The sequence below is a fragment of the Dendrobates tinctorius genome, unplaced genomic scaffold (assembly GCF_039654945.1).
Source record: "Dendrobates tinctorius isolate UK_male_01 unplaced genomic scaffold, ASM3965494v1 ptg000108l, whole genome shotgun sequence".
In the NCBI taxonomy this organism is placed as follows: Eukaryota; Metazoa; Chordata; class Amphibia; order Anura; family Dendrobatidae; genus Dendrobates; species Dendrobates tinctorius.
The window spans coordinates 10,352,113-10,374,005 of record NW_027361776.1 but is presented as its reverse complement, the minus strand read 5'-3'; the positions used below and the strand labels follow the sequence as shown (position 1 = coordinate 10,374,005).

The 21,893-nt window shown below is 40.4% G+C and overlaps 1 protein-coding gene across 1 annotated transcript in view; it reads left to right on the top strand.

The window, feature by feature from the left end:
• TENM2 (teneurin transmembrane protein 2) overlaps positions 1–21,893 on the top strand; it is a 6,300,157-nt gene that overhangs the window by 981,009 nt on the left and 5,297,255 nt on the right. The window lies entirely within an intron of this gene.

Genomic DNA, 21,893 nt, shown 5'->3' with positions numbered 1-21,893 from the left:
CGCAGGCCACATGCAGACCTAGGCAGAGGTGACCGGAGAAGGTGTGGCAGTGGGCGGAGCTTCACGGAGTAAGTCCACAGCCCTCCGCAGCTCTGCCATCTGCAAATGTGAGCCTAGCCTAAAGGAACAAAGGCCAGACAGAATCCAAATAAGAAAAAAATCCGGCACTCCCAAATGCAAAAAGAAGTTCCTTTTTATTTTTCACAGCTTAATAATCCACATGATGTACATTCAATAACGTTTCGGTCTCTATAATGGACCTTCTTCAGACATGTGGAGCTGTGACATGTCTGAAGAAGGTCCATTATAGAGACCGAAACGTTATTGAATGTACATCATGTGGATTATTAAGCTGTGAAAAATAAAAAGGAACTTCTTTTTGCATTTGGGAGTGCCGGATTTTTTTCTTATATGATTTATTGGGACTGGTATCCTGTTCTGAGCACCCCTTATCGAATTATCGGAGTGACGTGTCTTTTTGTTAGACAGAATCCAAAGGGACTCCATTTCCTTCATTATGAATGGTTTTATCAGGGGCTTTGCTTAATTCTAATTTTATGTGATTTTAGAAAAGAAAAGCTGATGAAGGAGTTGAGCATATAGCAGCAAAAAAAAATTCAAAGCTAGCATTAAAATCTATCACAAATGCTATGGACCCTCTTTCTGCAAAATAACAAGTTCCCACTCAAATCAATTTTCTGTGAAAATAAATATAGGGGGAGGTGTCCATATTATTAGTAGCACAAGGGGTCTGGAAAAGCAACATGGCAAATGACCCCTCCATTCTGAACCTTGTTGTTAGATTCCACATGTATGGCATTACTATAGCAGAAAGAGTTAACCTAACAATTTGCTAGGTGTGTGTCTCCAAACTTGCTTTCAAACTAATCTGGCAAATCTGTGTTGCAAAAGTCAAATGAAGCACCTTTCTACATTCTTCTGCCATGTGACCGAACAGTAATTTCCAATGTCATGTGAGGCATCAATGCATCTGGAAGAAATAGGGAATCAAATAGTGGGGGGGGCATTTACTCATATTACCCATTATGAAAACGAAAAAAAAAGTATATAATATTTGAATGGTAAAAATCTGTTTTTATTTTTACACCCCAATGTTATAAAATTGTGTCTGACCCATATTGGTTCAAAATACACAGTACACCGATATCTTAACAAATTCCTTGAGCAGTATATTTTGTAAAATGGAGTCACTTGTAGGGGGTGTTTACTGATCTGGCTCAAGAGGGATGCTTCTAATTGCACACATAATTCAAACAAAATCTGCAATTAAAAGCCGTTTGGCTGTCCTTCCTTTCTGAGCTCCACCTTATGTTCAAACATTAGTGTGCAACCACACATATTGCTGCATTTGGTAAAAATTGCATAACAAATCATTTGGCTCATTTTTTCCTATTACCATTTATTTTAATGAAAAATGTGAGACTACCTTAGTACCATTTCAGAAGAAAAAAAGCTAACATTTTGCAACACTACCTAGGCTAAATGTGGATTGTATGTGATACAAACAGCAAAGCACATGATTAATCCTTAAGGCCCCGTCACACATAGCAATCTCGCTAGTGAGATCGCTGCTGAGTCACAAGTTTTGTGACACAACAGCGATCTCACCAGCGAGATCGCTGTGTGTGACAGCGATCAGCGACCGGCCCCCCTGCCAGTATCGCTGATCACTCTGGGAAATCTCTGGACATTTTTTTCGTCGCTGATCTCCCGCTGGCCAGCACGCATCGCTGTGCGTGACAGGCGGGAGACCAGCGATCAGCGATAAAATAATTAAAAAAAAAAAAAATACTACTATTCTCACCTTCCGACGTCCCGCGCAGCATTCCCGCCTCTCTCCACGCTCCGGTCCCAGTAATCCTTTGCAAGAATGACCGTGAAACTACGCGATCCCGCGAGAATGGACGTCATCGCGGTAATTCTCGCAAAGGATTACTGGGACTGGAGTGTGGAGAGAGGCGGGAATGCTGCGCGGGACGTCGGAAGGTGAGAATAACAATATTTTTTATTTTAATTCTATTTTTGACATGAATCAGCGCTGAACAGAGCGATGCCGCACGCGTGGCGTCGCTGTGCTAACCGCTGGTGAAGCTGTCTGTTTGACAGCTCACCAGCGATCACATAGCGATTCACCAGCGATCCTGACACGTTGATATCGTTGTCGGGATCGCTGGTAAGTCGCTATGTGTGACTGGGCCTTTAGAAGGGCTGTTAGTATGATGGCTCAACTTCAGCACCAGTAACAACAATACTGGCCTCCTAGTCGTTATACTGAACACACACAGGCCTGGAACAGCACACTCTCTAATAGAAAGTGTCACTGCTGTGCAATGGCGTCACTGTGCCAAGTCGGGCGGCGCCTGTCCTTTTATAATCCCTGATGGTGTCACATGGCCAGCCAATCTCGGTAATGCCACAAATAAGATGACTACAGTATTACAGTGATGCACAGGCAATCCCTGCATGCTTATTGTGCTTATTGGCAGTGTAACAGCTGCCAAAAAGCGGGGCAGGGATTCAAGTTTACCATAAAACAACCCTTATTACTTGCTGAGCAACAAGTACTTGCGAGCACCGTGATACTCAAATGATATCCAAGTAACACCAAGCATATTCTCTCATCCCTAATTGTAATACTTTCCTTTCTTTCATGTATATTATTTGTTTTAATAATAATATTAATAATCTTTATTTATATAGCGCCAACATATTCTGCAACACTTTACAGTTTAACAGTTTCAAAACACAAGTCATAAGTAACAATGTTAACAATACAATAATTAAAGTAAAAATAGACAATTCTGCTCATGAGAACTTACAATCTACAATGAGGTGGGGGAGATACAAAGTACAGGTGTGTATTTACAATGATGTATTTACAATGATGATCCAGCCATCTTGAGGGAGTGGGGGATAGATGGGGATACTGAATGGGCTACACATGCACACTTCCACATAAAATAACTTTGATTAGTGAACGTGATAGGCCGCTCTGAACAAATGTGTTTTGAGGGACCGCCTAAAACTATGCAAACTGTGGATAGTCCTAATTTCTGGGTGTAGAGCATTCCAGAGGATTGGCGCAACGTGGAAAAAGTCTTGGATTCAGGAGTGGGCAGTACGGATTAGTGCAGAGGTTGGTTGAAAGTCATTTGCAGAGCACAGCTGTCAATTAGGCCAAAAGACAGAAATGAGGGAGGAGATGCAGGGGGGTGCTGCACTATGGAGAGCTTTGTGGGTGAGAACAAGTACTTTGAATTGGATACTATAATGAATGGGCAGCCAATGTAATGAATGACGAAGAGCGGTTGCGTCAAAGTACCAATTAGCCAGATGAATGACCCTGGCTGCTGCATTAAGTATGGACTGAAGAGGGGAAAGTCGAGTAACGGGGAAATCAATTAATAGAGTGTTGCAGTAGTCCAGGTGGGAGTGGATCAAGGCGACAGAAAGGGTTTTTGTTGTTTCCATGGTGTGATAATGGCAGATTTTTTGTTTTGTCATATGCTATTAGTAGCTAGTATTTCAGTATGACTACACTATTTTTTGTATTATTAATGTGGCTGCAATGTAGAGTTAATCTGAAGTTTACATGTATTATAGTTTAATTCTTTTTTGTATATCATTGGAAGACATAAGAATGGTTGAGTGGGGGGGCTGCATGGTTTTGCTTGTACATATTGCATTTTGAACTAAGTAGGCATGAAGGAACACAATCTATCATATGGTCTCTACTATTGCTCCTTAAATGTAATAAAAATAAATCTTCAAATCACATTTTCAAATGATCAGAGGACAGTGATGAGATTTGTCAATTTTGGAGTTAACATTTATGGATACACAAGAATATGATAGCTGTAATAGCAATTTTATAGCAACACAAAAATCTACCCTAAGGGTATGTGCCCAGAATGAGTATTTGAGGCAGATTCTAAAACTGGAACCTAACTGAAAAAACATGAAATAAACTACAAAAGGAATGAACACATGTACAGCAATGTCAAATTGATTTTGGGTGTGGGGACAGGTCCAGCTTCCACTTTAAAGCTTCCACTATATTATATATGAAACTTTAAGAAATATGCCAATGACAATGAAATCTAAAATGTTAGAAAACATGTTTCAAAAACACTGCTGCTGTTTTCCTGAAGCATTTACTCTTCAAAAACTATGCAGGAACATCACATCTAAAATACATCATGCACACAACCTCAGAACAAAATCAGATGTGTAGCCCACAAGTGACCAGGGGCTGCAAGATTTTGATTCCTATGAGGCCATACATTTAAAAGCACACCCCACTGCTTTTAGGTGGACCAACCCAGAAAAGGGACAGTGGCTCAGGATTTCAAAACACAGTGTACATAGGAGAAGCAGGATGCCGTTTTACATTGACATTCAATGAGCAGAGAAAAAGATTAAAAGGAGTCCACCAGGTGTTTTAATCTGAAATATACATTTATTGCAATATTTTTATTTAAATGTGAAGGTTCATTTTAAAAGAGCCTTAGTTATCATCTTTGGTAATTAGATGCAATGCTTTTGGAATAAATGCTTATGTTAAATGTGTAAATTATTTGCTTAGATTTTTTTCTGCCACAGGGACTTTATCTTTTAAATATCAGAGAACAGTTAAAAACAAAAGTATCACGGTCAACAAATGAAGCATTTGGATAATGCTTCATTTGCATTCATGATCCGTTCAATAGGAGGATATGCACCTTAGTTAAAGTTTCTAATCTATAAATAAAAATGTAGCCACTGTTTGCTGGCAGGCTAAAAGATTCCATTCATTTTAGAGTTGTAGTAAGAATAGATATTAGTGCATCCCATTATTTACTCCATAATCATTTCCGAAGTGCATACCTAAAACTATAGGATTAATAAGTTAGAGGGGTAGTCAACTAAAATTGAATTTAATCTGAAATGTCTATTTATTGTAATAAGCTAATCACTTTTCTAATAAACTTCGAATTAAAAGTCCATATCGTACAGTCACTACTAGTGATGAGTGAGCTTGCCACTGCTCATTACTCGCTTGATAATCAGTGTACTCGAGATGCTCGTTACTCTGCGAATATTTTTGAATGCTCGCATGCATCTTTGGCGTGCCTTAGACAGCCAATAAACATGCAGCGATAACCTGCCAGTCACTGTAATGCCATAGCCATCTTGGTTGTGGTATTACTGTGATTAACTGGCTGCCGAGTGTCATAGGGTCTATATAAGACTCATGACAGCATGCTTGCCATAGTGTACCAACGGACACAGAGCAGGGAGAGGTGCTGCGTTGCTGAGCTAGGGACAGAGATGTTGCTGTGTATAGGCAGGGATTAGACAAGTGTATTTTTTTCAACTATAACAACAGCCCCCCTCATTAAGGCTAATTATAATCAATATTCATACTGCTGATAGCAGCACTTAGAGAGAGATTGTCTCCCTAAGGGATAGTGCAGGACAGGATAGGGCTAATTGCATGTCCTTTCTGCTGCAAATCACATCAAAATGCCTTCAAGTTCTCAGAGCTAATAATATTCTTTTTGCTCTTAATCCTGTAAAACGTTTTTCAGCTGTATGCCATTTAAACTGCACCAGTTGTACATCAAAATCATACAGCCAGATTTGGCTGGTTAGCAATAGCATTGCTATATTGCACCTGCACTGTAAGTAGTCCATCTGAGGTGGGCAAATTTTGCTGCTACAGTAATCCTGCAAAATTTTTTCACTGAGGAAATATTGCACAGCAATTATACAGTGCCAGTTGCACATCAAAATAAAAAGCCAGACTTGGTTTGTTAGAAATAGCATTGCTATATTGCTCCTGCACTGTAACAAGTCCATCTAAGGTGGGCAAATATTCCTGCACTCGTAATCCTGCAAATTTTTTTCAGCATGGAAATATTATATGGCATTTATACTGCACCAGTTAGCATCACTATATTGCTCCTGTACTCCAACAAGTGCATCTGAGGTGGGCAAATTTTCCTGCGATGCTAACCCTGCAAAGTTTTCTCAACATGGATATATCATACATAATTTAAAATTGGCAAGGCATGTGCTGAGGGACAGGGAAGTGGATGTGATGCTTATGGTGAGTGAAGAGACCGAGGCCATGGACAAGGTAAAACTGTGCCTGCTGCGGGAACACAACAATCACACACATCATGTCAACTTAGCTTCCTGTGCCACTTTGTATGGGGGCGAGGAACTGTTGTGAACTCATTTTCTCGCCTGCCTCTGGTTTCTGGTGAGGTAGCTGGTTGTGTTGACGGAGGAGTTGTGAGTTCTCTTTCCGGGCTCCCTCTGGTGGTGGCAGGAGGTAGTGAAGCTGATCTAATTAACAGAGACCTGCCACCTGATAATGAGGAAGAGGATTGGACATCTGGAGTCTCAGACTGGATTTAAGACAGTCGACTCCCTATTCCCATGCTGGTGATTTTTTCCTGCCTTCTGAGGTCTTAGTTTCCAGCTCAGTTCCTGCCTTCTCAAGCTAAAGTTGTCTTTGCTAATGTTCACATTTGATTTGGTTTGGTCTATTCAGCTTTTTGTGTGGTCAGCCAGCCCCGGCTGGGGCTGTGCTGAATGTCCACTCTTATGTCACTGCATGTGCCAGTTTGCTTTTTGTCCCTTATTAGATTGGCCTCTTTTTGCTCTGTTCTCAGAATATGCCAGAGTGCTGATATAGTGGGAGAAGTCTAGTGACTTCAGGGTATTTTTTGCTATCAGAATTGTTGGACATTTTTTCAGGGATTTTTGGCATGATTGCAGACAGTATCTTTCCTTTCCTGTCCTTTCTAGCTAGTGTAGGCCCCATCGTTTGCTCAGCCTATTTTCCTACCTGTGTTCGTGTTTTCATCTTGTCTCACCGTCAATACATGTGTGGGGGCTGTCTATTCCTTTGGGGTCTGCTCTGGGGCAGTTTTAGATTTTCCTTTTTCTTGCTTTAGGCTTATTTAGTCCTCCGGCTGTGACGAGGCGTCTAGAATCATCGTAGGTACGCTCCGCGGCTGCTGTTAGTTGTGTGGTTAGGATCAGGGGTCTGCAATCCACGTAGTTACCAACCTCTCTGGTTTTCTGTGACTTGGCTTGGTCTTGTTTTCCTCCTCGGTGACACATTCATAACAGAATCACCAGCCATACCGCAGATTCTTGGGTACTCAAAAGAAAAATTGTTAAAAAAAGGAAAAAAAAGTGTCAGAATTTTTTTAGATGTATTTTTTCCTCTTTTTCTCTGAGGCCGTAGGAGGATTTTTTCCTCTAATGGAGAATAAGCAATTGTCTGGTCGTGTGGAGCAGCTTGCTGCTGAAGTGCGGGGAATTTCCACCTATCTCGCTTAGTCACATGCTATTCAACCAAAGATCCCTACTCCTGATGCGTTTAATGGGGATCGGTCTAAATTTTTGAATTTTAAGAATAATTGTAAATTAATTCTTGCCTTGAAGCCTAACTCATCGGGGAGCTCAGTGCAGCTGGTTAAAATTGTCATCTCCTTGCTGTGCGGCGATCCTCAGGATTGGGCTTTTTCTCTGACACCTGAAAATCCTATTCTGACAAGCATGGGGATGAATGGAAGACGGCGTTTAATTCTCAGGAGGGACATTTTGAGTACCTGGTGATGCCTTTTGGGCTCACTAATGCCCCTTCTGTCATCCAATCCTTTATGAAAGATATTTTCCGGGACTTTGTGGATAAGTTTTTGATCATCTATCTGGATGATATTTTGATCTTTTCCAGAGATTGGGATTCACATGTGGAACATGTCTGGACTGTGTTACGGATTTTGAGGGAGAATTCCCTGTTTATAATATAATATAAAAACCTCAGTGGCGCTCAAGTATATATAGGGACTCCAGCAGCAAAAGTATAAAGACACTAGTCACCATAGATGTCAAAGGGAAAGTCTGTATAGATAAATGAATTACTACTGCGCTTAGAGTCACTGGTATCTATTGTCTTACTCAAATGGATTTGAAGAGAAAAAAAAAAATCAAAGTCCAGAGCACAATAAAAGAACCAGGTTTGGGCAGAGAACAACAATAAGTAACACTAAAAAAGTCATATATATCCCTTTGAATGCTAATGCCAATTGTAGTGCAAGAAAGCAAGATTACCTTGTAAAGCAGTAGGGGTTAACAGCCACAGAGGGGGAGGGCAAGCTCAGTCTCACAAGTGAACACTGATTTTGTGTTTGGAGATCCCAAAAGTCCTTCTGTAAATAATAACACTCCTCCAGTGGGTTGCTGATTAAATGATTCTTGCTTAAGAACTGCAGTAATCCTGTTAGCGATGCTACCCCGGCCGGTGGCAGCAGTCGCTCTAATAGCAGGCTGGGTGGGAAAACACTCTGAACTAGGTGCCTGAACTTCACACAGCACAGGTCCTGTGTGAAGTCAGAGACACGTGATGCACTGGGCTGCAGCCTAGAGATTGCAATCAGGACCAAAAAACTATCCTACATGTTTCAGAGACTCCTGTCTCCTTCCTCAGGGATGTGGACCTGCTTGCAATCTCTGTAGTATATATGCACACACTCAATAGAAGTAAATAAATCAATTAAAAATGTCCGTCATCACTGGAAGCCAAATAGTTCAATTTCACTATTGAGTCCTTTAGGAATGAGAGTATCAAGCATAAAAATCCAGCGTGACTCAGCGCGAGACATTTGTTTTATATTGTCTCCTTTGCGTGCCTGTTTATGAACGAGTTCTATCCCCTTAACTGTCCATTTGAGTAAGACAATAGATACCAGTGACTCTAAGCGCAGTAGTAATTCATTTATCTATACAGAATTCCCTGTTTGTTAAGGGATCGAAATGCCTCTTTGGTGTTCAGAGGATTTCATTTTTGGGATTTTTTTTGTCTCCGTCGACTATTGAAATGGATCAGGCCAAGGTACAGGCCATTTATGATTGGGTTCAGCCCACTTCTTTTAAGGCTCTCCAGAAGTTTTTGGGTTTTGCTAATTTCTATCGTAAATTTATAGGTAATTTTTCTGGTATTGTCAAACCACTGACTGATCTGACCAAGAAGGGCGCTTATGTGCTGAATTGGTCTCCAGAGGCTGTCTTGGCATTTCAGGAGCTTAAGCGGAGATTCACTTCTGCTCCGGTTTTACGGCAACCTGATGTCTCACTTCCATTTCAGGTGGAGGTAGATGCTTCTGAGATTGGTGCAGGAGCTGTTTTGTCCCAAAAAGATCCTGTGACTTCTAAAATTAATCCCTGTGCCTTCTTTTATCAAAAGCTCTCCCCATCTGAACACAACTATGACGTGGGGAATCGGGAATTGTTGGCCATGAAATGGGCATTTGGAGAGTGGAGACATTGGTTGGAGGGAGCTAGACATCAAGTTGTGATCCTCATCGACCACAAGAATTTGATTTATCTGGAGTCGGCCAAACGCTTGAATCCTAGACAGGCTAGGTGGGGCTTGTTTTTCACGCATTTTAATTTTGTGGTCTCTTTTCGTTATGGCACTAAGAATGTTAAGGCAGAAACCCTTCTAGGGGTTTCTTTGCTGATTCTCTTATTGTGACCGAGCCTACTACCATCCTAGGTGAGGGGGTAGATCTTTCTGCCATTTCGCCCGATTTGAGACGCGCCCTGGAGGAATTTCAGGAAGATAAACCTGAGCGTTGTCCTATGGGAAAATTGTATGTTCCTGACCAGTGGAGGAAGAGAGTGATGTCTGAAGTTCATTGCTCCGAATTGGCTGGTCATTCAGGTATTTTTGGTACCAGAGATTTGGTGAGTTGGTCTTTTTGGTGGCCTGCCTTATCTCATGATGTCAGGAATTTTGTGCAGCCCTGTGGGACTTGTTCTCGGTCTAAACCCTGTTCTCATTCTAGTGGGTTGTTGATGCCCCTGCCAGTGCCCAAGAGGCCATGGACCCATATCTCAATGGATTTTATTTCTGATCTTCCTGTCTTTCAGAGAATGACTGTTATCAGGGTGATTTGTGATAGATTTTCTAAGATGGTCCATCTTGTACCACACCCAAAGTTGCCATCTCCCTCAGAGTTGGTACCCTTGTTTATATAAAAGGTGGTTCATTTGCATGGGATTCCTGAGAACATTGTGTCGGACAGAGGAGTCCAGTTTGTTTCCAGATTCTGGAAAGCCTTTTGTTCCAATCTGGGAATTCAGTTATCTTTCTCCTCTGCGTTTCATCCTCAGACCAATGGGCAAACTAAGAGAACAAACCAGACTTTGGAGTCCTATTTAAGATGTTTTATATCTGCTGATCAGGATAACTGGGTCTCATTTTTGCCCTTGACTGAATTCGCGCTAAACAATAGAGCTAGTTCTGCCACTTTGATGTTGCCCTTTTTCTGTAACTTTGGGTTTCATCCTCGATTTTCTTCAGGGCAACTGGAATCTTCAGCCTGCCTAGGTGTGGACACTGTGGTAGAGAGAATGCAGCAGATTTTGGACCAAGTGGTGGATAAGTTGTCACTCTCTCAGGAAAAGGCCCAGCGGTTTGCCAACCGGCATAGGACTATTGGTCCCCGGTTTAAAGTGGGTGATATGGTTTGGTTGCCATCAAAGAATATCTCTATGAAGGTTGCATCTCCAAAGTTCAAGCCAAGATTCATTGGACCTTTTAGGATTTTGGAGATTCTTAATCCTGTTTCTTTTCGATTGGCTCTTCCAGTTATGTTTAAGATCCATAATGTATTTCACAAATCTCTGTTAAAGAGGTTTGTGGAGCCAGTAGTTCCTGTGGTGGCACCTCCTGACCCTGCATTGGTTGAAGGCAATGTGGAATATGAGGAAGACAAAATATTGGATTCTCGTTTGGCTAGACGGAGACTCCAGTATTTGGTCAAATGGAAGGTTTACGCCAGGAGGATAATTCTTGGGTCTCTGCTTCTGACATTAATGCCAATAGATTGGTTCGTGCTTTTCACCGGACCCATCCTGATTGGCCTGGTGGCGTGGATGAGGGTTCGGTGACCCCTCCTCAAGGGGGGTGCTGTTGTGAACTCATTTTCTGTCTGCCTCTGGTTTCTGGGGAGGGAGCTGGTTGTGTTGACAGAGGAGTTGTGAGTTCTCTTTCCGGGCTCCCTCTGGTGGTGGCAGGAGGTAGTGAAGCTGATCTAATTAACAGAGACCTGCCACCTGATAATGAGGAAGAGGATTGGACATCAGGAGTCTCAGACTGGATTTAAGACAGCCGACTCCCTATTCCCATGCTGGTGATTTTTTCCTGCCTTCTGAGGTCTTAGTTTTCAGCTCAGTTCCTGCCTTCTCAAGCTAAAGTTGTCTTTGCTAATGTTCAAATTTGATTTGGTTTGGTCTATTCAGTTTTTTATGTGGTCAGCCAGCCCCGGCTGGGGCTGTGCTGAATTTCCACTCTTATGTCACTGTATGTGCCAGTTTGCTTTTTGTCCCTTATTAGATTGGCCTCTTTTTGCTCTGTTCTCAGAATATGCCAGAGTGCTGATATAGTGGGAGAAGTCTAGTGACTTCAGGGTATTTTTTGCTATCAGAAGTGTTGAAAATCTTTGCAGGGTTTTTTGGCATGATTGCAGACAGTATCTTTCCTTTCCTGTCCTTTCTAGCTAGTGTGGGCCCCATCGTTTGCTCAGCCTATTTTCCTACCTGTGTTCGTGTTTTCATCTTGTCTCACCGTCAATACATGTGTGGGGGCTGTCTATTCCTTTGGGGTCTGCTCTGGGGTAGTTTTAGATTTTCCCTTTTCTTGCTTTAGGCTTATTTAATCCTCCGGCTGTGAAGAGACATCTAGAATCATCGTAGGTACGCTCCACTGCTGCTGCTGCTGTTGTGTGGTTAGGATCAGGGGTCTGCAATCTGCATAGTTATCAACCTTTCTGGTTTTCTGTGACTTGGCTTGCTCTTGTTTTCCTCCTTGGTGACCCATTCATTACAGGAACCTTATTCTTGACAACAGACTAGTGTGAAAAGTTTGTTGGATGAATAGCAGATAATGCTTCCAGTCACTTTGACAGCACCACCTGTCTTCTACACAGTGTAGTCTCAGTAGCCATGATTCTGGACCACATAATCATCACCCTTATCCCCCTTCCTCCAAACATGTCGAGTGCCCAGAGATAAGTGATCCCACACTTGGATACTCTGAAGTGCTGTTCACATTTCTACTTATAGATTCTGGCCTCTTGCCCTGCCTATTTCAAGCGGGACATGAAAAGATTGCATGTAGCGATGCCCAAATATTTGACTAGTAATATTTGTGAAATTACTGTGGCAAGAAGTGGATTATGATGAGACACAATTGCCAACAAGTAATGTTGTTAGGTCAGCAAGTCAGTAAGAAGGCCATGGTGCAGAAGTGAAAGACACAGTGGTGGATGATGAACTCATTGACCCAACCTGGGAAGGTGACATGCAGAGCAAGTACAACAGTGCACAGGGGAAGAGCTCTGCAACACCACAACAGGGGGAGGGAAAAAGAGAATCACAAGGTCCATGTTAGTGAATACTAAATTTCTTTATTAAATCCAAAGGACAGACATGGATAGGAATGTGTTAAAAATGGATCAACATACAGCCTTGAACGTGGAGGGCAAGTGAGACCATATGAGCATGAAACATTATTAGAGTATAGTCAAACATGTAACTTAAATATTCATCGTTGGTATAATCCACTGTGTGGATCATGCAGAAGTTGTAAGGTATTTTAAAAATTGTATCATCTAAATCAAGATGTCAGAGTGAGGTAAGAGAGATTAATGGGGTAAAGGGCAATATGCCTATATAAATAAATTTATACCCCATAATGGTAGAGGATATATAAAAATGCCAGAGGGGGTTTGATTGCTCATTACCTGAAACAAGTTTACCATGAGATTCTCATATGGTTCCCTGCCCCAACGCATGTTTCGGGACAGCTCCTTCTTCAGGGGGCATAGCTAGTGTCACCATAGTCGGGTTTAAAAGCAATAGAAACTGGAAGTGTGTTTAAGCCATGAACTGGAAGTGGCAGTGTGTTGCCGTGGTAACCGCAACACACACCGGCACGTGTCACACAAGGGTAAGACCCGGAAGCATATTTGAGCCAAGAGCCAGAAGTCGCAGTGCGTCACCCCAGCAGCCGTGATGCCCGCCGGCGCATGCATCACACAGCATCCAAAGTCAGAAACACATGGGGCCCCACATGATCCGGTGCCGTGTGCATATTAAGTACGGAAGCCGGCGAGGGCAACGGGTCAGGGTGGCACATGCGCGATGGCTGCCGGCTCGGACGTGTCATTTTAAGTGTTGGCAAAAAATACATATAGAAAATAATAACAGTGTGTCAGTGCTAATAGGGGACCAGCGATGACTGTGTACCTCAAAAAGGTGGTAAAAATATCAATGGGCATATAACAAATGGCAGAAAAAATATATATTACATAATGGGCAATAGTAAAATATCATTGATCAATGTTAAATGCACAAACAGCATGAAGAATCCATTACATTGACAGACACATACAGTGGGTACTGAAAGTATTCAGACCCCTTTAAATTTTTCATTCTGTTTCATTGCAGGCATTTGGTAAATTCAAGAAAGTTCTTTTTTTTTCATTAATGTACAGTCTGCACCTCATCTTGACTGAAAAAAAACAGAAATGTAGAAATTTTTGCAAATGTATTAAAAAAGAAAAACTGAAATATCACATGGTCATAAGTATTCAGACCCTCTGCTCAGTATTGAGTAGAAGCACCCTTTTGAGCTAGAACAACCATGAGTCTTCTTGGGAATGATGCAACAAGTTTTCACACCTGGATTTGGGGATCCTCTGCCATTCTTCCTTCAAGATCTTCTCCAGCTCCATCAGGTTGGATGGTGAACGTTGGTGGACAGCCATTTTCAGGTCTCTCCAGAGATGCTCAATTTGGTTTAAGTCAAGGCTCTTGCTGTGCCAGTCAGAAATGGTGACAGAGTTGCTCCAAAGCCACCTCTGGCTGCAAGTGTGATTTAGTTATTGCCAACACCTGTTAGGTGCCACAGGTAAGTTACAGGTACTGTTAATTACACAAATTAGAGAAGCATCACAAGATTTTTTGAACAGTGCCAATACTTTTGTCCACCCTCTTTTTTATGTTTGGTGTGGAATTATATCCAATTTGGCTTTAGGACAATTCTTTTTGTGCTTTTTCATTTAAGACAAATTAAATGAAGATGATAATACCAAAGAATTTGTGTTTGCAATCATTTTCAGGAAGAAACTGAGTATTATCTGACAAAATTGCAGGGGTGTCAATACTTTTGGACACAACTGTATAGGGAAGCAATTAGCAAATAAAGCTCTGTGATTACAGAAGTATCAGGATTGTTTTGAAAGTGTGTAGTAGTGTATAAAAACTGGGGTATGGCTGTCTTGTGAGCTAGGAGGCATGTAGAGATAAAGACCAGTGAATAACCTACAAGTTCATTGTAAATGTGACATGGCAAAAATCACAATTTCCTTTTGTTGAGTTAGGAACAAGGAAATATCTGCAGCCTAAAAATCAAAGGTTTGAAAGTGTTGGAAAGGTAGAATACATGAATATGTACTGCCTTGGTCTTAAAGAGGTTATTTACTGTTCAGAAAGCGGAAGGCCATAAGCTGCTGTAATTTGGGTCTTACTTACCCTCCACAGGTCCATCATTGCCTCTTTGATGCCTCCCCAGTCTCTGCTGGTTATCTGCAGTACTGACATCCCATCGACAGTGTTGCAGTCAATCAGTGTTCTTAACTTTACATGCTACATATAGTGATTAGCTCCTATATCAATGTAGAGTAGGTATGCTGGCTTCAAATAGCGTTACTCAGATGACTGGTGAGTACACAACATGGCAGTTTCACAATTTTTTTCCAAAATATAGTAAAGCTAAAAATTCAAACACTGGCAATTTTACAAACAATATTAGCATGCACTATAGCAGCATAAAATAGTACTGCCCTAACTTGGATAATTGGCATTGGTTTTACTATGTAAAAGAGTCAAGTTGCAAAAGTGAATGAGCTGAATCATTAAAGTAAATACCAGCTTCTAAAGTTTAGTAGTATAAACTCATGGAAATTGCAAGTTAGAATATCCTTATTAATAGACAATCCAAAGTAATTTAGACCTTTTGGTCAAGGATTCTGACCATCATTATCATGAATTTCGTAAGCGAATACCATGTGCTGTAAAAGTAATGCACTGGTTAGTATGGCATTATTGCCATGGAAGAGGAGGTGTACAATCCTTACTGACCAGCCTGTTACTTTTATGCTACATGCTATTCTCTTATACAATTCATGTTTCTAATGAAAGTCAGACCGAAATTTCTAAAATTACTGTGGATTATTAAAGAAATTCTAGAGTACAATTTCAATGAGTGTAAAGCTGCCCCTACTTGTGCACCATTATCGAATATTGTCTTGTTCTTCCTACCTACCTTTGTTATTAGATAGAGCTTGTTTCTCTTTAAAACCACCTTTCTTCTTTCTGAATAACTTTAGTAATTTCACTAAGAGTACATTGTAATAAATTGCCATTCTTAGATTATATTATTCTGGAAAATAAAACTGTTTTCATTCAATATAACCAGACTACTAACTTGTGTATATTGCATTTTTTCTCTTTTTTTCTATCCTTTACTTTACTTTATTTGGCTGGTGAAGTCCCAAGAGCTAAGTTACAGAAAATATCTGTTATATTGTGTAGAAAATACTGATCTGATGATTGTCAAGCAACTGAAAGAAAAAAATATTTTTTCACTTCATGTACTTTTAATGACACAAGTATGCCTCTCATATTTTGTTCAGATTGCTTTTTTAAGGTAAAACCAGACAGGCCTAAATACATCTGCACTCAGGTGAGTGCAGATGTATTTAGGCCTGTCTGGTTTCATCTTGATTTTTTTGGAGGATTTTTTCCTCTTTCTGAGGTTTTCATGGTTTTTTAAGGTGCAGTTTTTTTCTCAGAAGATACTTGATACTTTCGTTGTTTGCTCTTCATGTATGCTCTACATAATTTTTGTTAATGCTTTTTGTTTATTTTTACATTTCTCTACATATTGCTACCTACAAAATGATGATATGAATCATAAACCACAAAACTACAATGCAAAACTGCTTCCTATCACAGCACTGTTTTTACAAGTCCCAATGTCCACATTCCATTAGTACATGAAAATCCGGCAAAACTTCATCCTTAGGGCTCATTCTCACTTGCGAGAGACCCGCACGATTCTCGTGCGAGTTTCTTGCATGAACACCTGGCACTGCCGCTGGCACTCGGACCGGAGCGTACGGCCACATGTATTTCTATGCAGCCGCACGCTCTGGTCCGAGTGCCGGCAGCAGTGCCATATTTTCATGTTTCATGTTGTCATGCGAGAGACTCGCACGAGAATTGTGCGAGTCTCTCTCAAGTGAGTATGAGCCCTTAGATTAGGATCCAGTGGCTCCCACTGCATAACTGGGTTAATTTTTCTTTCTAGCATAGATATCACAGAACAAAATGAGCACTGTGACAATTTGCAGTGGCTCAATTATCTCTGTACATGCTGCAGTCAAAAGCAATTGTTGCATGTAAGGAGTTTAACAGAGAGAGAGATTGAAGCCTTTGTCATTCTATCAGACCCCACAGCATTATCACAGGGATCCAATGGTTGCGTCGTAAATCAGATGACTAACAATAGCCTGGCAATGGTCTGCCATAGAATAAAGCCTAATAAATTGTGCAAGATGCACAATCCATAAAGCAGCCTGTCAGTTTAACAATGATGGGTTAGTGTATTAATGCAATTTCATGTTCAAGTCCCTTTATGGAACTAATAAAAATTGTGAAAAAAAAATAAAACATGTTTTTCAGACTTGAAAAAAATGTAAATGTTTAATCTTAACCCCATTAACCCCTTCCCGACATGCGCCGCATATATCCTGCGCCATAAGGTTGCAGGTTTGGGATTGTTTAGTTTGCAAAAGAGAAGACTGAGAGGAGACTTAATAGCTGTCTACAAATATCTAAATGGCTGTCACATTGTAGATGGATCATCTTTATTCTCATTTGCACAAGGAAAGACTAGAAGCAATGGGATGAAACTGAATGGGAGGAGACATAGATTAGATATTAGAAAAAACTTTTTGACAGTTAGAGTGATCAATGAGCGGAACAAGCTGCCACGAGAAGTGGTGAGTTCTCCTTCAATGGAAGTCTTCAAACAGAGGCTGGACAGACATCTGACTGGGATGATTTAGCGAATCCTGCTTTGAGCAGGGGTTTGGACCAGATGGCCCAGGAGGTCCCTTCCAACTTTACAATTCTATGATTCTATGATTCTATGATTAATCATGCAGGCTCATGTTGAGCCACCGCGATGACGTGCGAGTCTATGTGAGTGCTGACAACCTGCAGCAATGGTCATTGTCGGTGCTAGTACCGATTGCGGGCGTTTAATCCCTGTGGGGCATCACAGAGGGATGCCAGTAGTCTCTATGGTGACCCCAGGCCAAAAGATCATCACGGGGTCACCTAGGAACGGTGGTCTGTCAGCACATGCTGAAGCATAGTAGAGTATTAGATCAGCAATCTGTCACCATACAGTTGATGTCCCATCCTGGGACAAGGTAAAAAATTTTTTTTAAAAAGTTAATTAAACTGACCTGACCTATAAAACTGTTCCACTTGTTAACCCCTTCAGTGAACAGAGTTTAAAACAAATTAAAAAATGCTTTATCATCATTCCGCCATACAAAAAGTGGAAAAAAAAGCAATTCAAAAGTCCAGTGTAAATGGTATTTCTGAAAACATCATCTTGTCCTCTAAAAAACAAGCTGCCAAACAATTCTGTCAGCGGACAAAAAAAGTTATAGCTCTCAGAATAAAGCAATGCAAAAATAATTTTTTCTATGAAAAAGTTTTTATTGCGTAAAAGCATCAAAACATAAAAAAGATATAATTGTGGTATCACTGTAATCATATTGACCCAAAGAATAAAGGTGACTTATAAATTTTATCACACACGGAATGGCATAAAAAACCTCTAAAAAACAAATCCTGAATTTCTGGTTTTTGTTCATTATGCCACCCAAAAATCAAAATAGAAAGCAATCAAGGAATGCTATGTGGTCAAAAATGGTGCCAATAAAAACATTAACTCGTCCCACAAAAAATAAGCTCTCACATGATTCTCCCAGCCAAAATATGGAAAAATGATAGCTACTAAAATATGGGGATGCGCAATAAAAAGCATCTATTAGTGTGTGACAGCAGCCAAACATAAAAACCTGATATAAATCTGGTATTGCTGTAATCACACCAATCCAAGGAATAAAATCATCTAATCGCTTATACCGCATAAGAAATGGCGCAAAAAATACATAAAACCAATTTTTCAGCTATTGTTGATTTGTTCATTCTGCCTCCCAAAATCGATGAAAGGCTTGGCTCACATTTATCTTGAGCTCTATGCTGATTGCTTACTCTGGAGTTTCCATGTAAATCTCTGAAATAGGTGATTCAGACAAAATTCCCAGCTTAAAATTTCTTACAAAGAGGCAGATGGAGGCACTGTGGACGCTGTCTTGCCTATGATCCGGCGGTGTCTGTCTTTTTAGACATACATAAAAGCACGGTTCACCACTCTGCTAAACAGAGGTCAGAAGGAGTCCAGAGTAACTCTGCTGCCACATTATAGTAATTGAATCCCAACAAAAGCTTCAACTGAACCCACAAAGAAAGCAAGTCCCCACTCAGTGCCGTCATCTGTTAAAGGAAATATAGGGGCTTCCACATTACTGGTAGTACAAAGGCTCTGAAATATTGCTATATCTCCTTGCCCCCAAAAGAAATTCAGAGAATTCTGCACTCCCAAATCCAAATGCTCCCCTCCCTTTTCTGAGCCTTAGTTTGCCTAAACCCCATTTAGCATTCACATGTTTGGCATTTCTGCAGCAATGGCAGCCCACTTTATTTTATAGGTGCATGTCTTTAGAAGCATTAGTTGGGCACCACTATGTACAGGGCACTACCACGTACTGATGACTACAATGTATTGGTGACTGCAATATACTGGGCACTACAATGGCAGTTTGCAAATTTCACTCAGCAACATTCACTGCAGCTTGTTTCTGGAAAACACTTATGGAGTCAAAATAGTCACTACACCTGTAGATAAGTTCACAAAGGTGTATAATTTTCAAAATGGGGTCACTTGAGGGGGGAATCTGCTCTTTTAGCACTTAATGGTTCTGTATATGAAGCCCTCAAAGCATTCTAGAAAAATTTGCCCTCCAGGGTGCAAATACCACTCTGTTTCTCCCAAGTCTCACCATGTGGCTAAGCAGTAATGTACAGCCATATATTGAGTATTTCTAAATTCAGCAGAAATTGTAGGACACATTTTGGAGCCATTTTTACCCATTTACTAGCATGAAAATGTAAAATTTGGGGCTAATACACAATCTTGGTGCTAAAAATGTTAATTATTTTTTCTTCACTGCCCAATGGTATAAAATTCTGTGACACACCCAAGTGTAATGATGATGTAAGATATGACGTAAGATTCCCCCGATTATTACATTTTCTGTGCTATTCTCACACTGAACTGGGCTATGCTCAGCTGTTAGGGCTAGACCCCCCTTCATTTTCTTAGCCTGTCAGCTGCAGCTTTGTATTCTTTCACTAGCAGCCAGTAACCTTATACAGCAGCCATTCATCCCCTTGTTCTCTCCCCTCAGCTCAAACACACAACCAGTCTAACCTGAATTACCAGTGTGAGCTCCTTCCTGCCTCATGGTGGGGGGTCCCTTTTGTCTTTTCTACCATGCACAGCTACTTTCATAGACAATAATGGGGACCCAATCATTTGGTCATAAAACGCGGCACGTTTATGGTAAAAACATGAAAACTACATTTCTGCGATGTGCGCTGACCCAGCTTCCTAGCCCATGCTTTTCACTGTCCAAGCACCAACAGAACCCGAGAAATGGATTTCTCCTGAACTGTGTAAAATAATTAGTCCGTGTTTGGTCTTGAATTAATGCCAGCGACGAGCTGGAAAAGATAATACTATGTGTGTGTCTATATGAGGTACCCTCTGCGAGATATAGTTATTATAAGTTTTGTAGTCAGATTCTAACTCCAAGAGTAAGGGGAGGACCTGGGTAAGTCAGCCCCTTCAGTGAAGCCCAAAGCTATAAGGCATTGTCCCCAAAACCTTCATTCATTCTAGCCTGGGATGCCATGTGAATAGGATCTCAAATGCATTGGGACATCTGGCTCCTCCAGCATGGTTCTGCCTGATTTGCCTGAAATGATCTAAGTTCCATGTGAGTGTTTTCTTCATTAACCCTGTTTTATTTTTAATTGTATTGTTTATATATTATTGTCTCCTTTCGTAAAGTCTTTTTATCGTCTCTAAACACTGCCCATCTTTTGGGAATAAGCTATAAAATTTTATTAATTCTGCCTCCTTGCTCTGTGATGAATTAAATATAGCTCAATGTTATAAATTTCTGTGAATCACCTGGGTTTTCAAGGTGCTGACCACATGTCTAGATAATTTCACTGAGGGGTCTAGTTTACAAAATGGTGTCACTTGTGGGGGATTTCCACTGTTTAGGCACACCAGGGGCTCTCCAACACAGTCATTATCAAATTTCTCAATTTTGAGGTAAAATCTGCATTCAGTGAATATACACTTTCCCATACTGAGAAAAGAGATGGCAGCTGCTACTGATAATAATTTATGCATACTGAAAGAAGGGGGAGCTAACAGTTGCGCTCCTCCCCCTTCTATGTATATAGAATCTTATCAGTAGCTGGCTCTGATTCTTGTATCCCATGGTTTGGGTAAAATGAAATGACTAACAGGTTTCTTTTAAGAGCCAACATTATACCACAAACAGACTTGAGTACCTGAAAATGGCATTACTAAGCCTCATTGGCAACTTGATATCTGTCCAACAGTAGTTGTATATCACTGTAAGTGAGTTAATAAGAATGTGCGACCACTGACACTGGAACCAAACAGTATCACAAGAGCATGAGAGAGAACCACAGTAAAGTTAATGCAAAATCTAGACACAGAGAAACATTTTAAATACAATATTATTTTCTGTTTCATCTAACAAAATCAATATTATTTGTTGAACAATTTCTTTTAAAATTAACATTAGCCATATAAGTCACATTTATAAAAAAAAAATAGATAAGTAAAGCATCAAAATCTTACCATATCAATGAAGTGATGTTCTTCAGATACTTTAACAGGAGTGTTGGGAAACATTGTATAGAGAGAGGAAAAAATTATACTTTTTTAAGATGTAGTTATTCATCTAATGATAGTGAAACAAATCACAGCCTACTGCTATGATTCATATTATTCAAGTGGATCTGTGATTGTAAAGTTACCAGTGAAAGTCAATTCTGAAAATAATAAAGCTTCCATTTTTGAAGTTAAGTATGAAACAGAAAATGATTAACAAAAGGTTCAGCAAAAGCTTGACAGTCATAGTTGTACAATATGTACCATGCCATTTCAGAAATGCTAAAATTGTTCTTACACTGTGCATCCAATCAGATTGCTATAATTTACACTATGGGGGACACATAAAAGCAAACATTTCATAAAAATACACTGCCTGAAATGGGAAAGTTTTCTAACGTTTCTTTAATGGAGACATCATGCACAGACTTTCTGAAAAGTTGGATGTTTTTGAGTAGAGGTTATGTCAGTGCTGTTAAATTTAAATTGCATTTAGGGAGATGGAGTACCAAAATAATAACCATGCAAATGGACTAGTAAACCAAAGGAAGAGATGACAATGTGATGACATACACAGATCATTAAAACAATATCATGTCTGTGCAGTAACTGCGTTATCTTCTGGCTACACCTTCAGCAATTTAGGAATATTTCTGTAAAG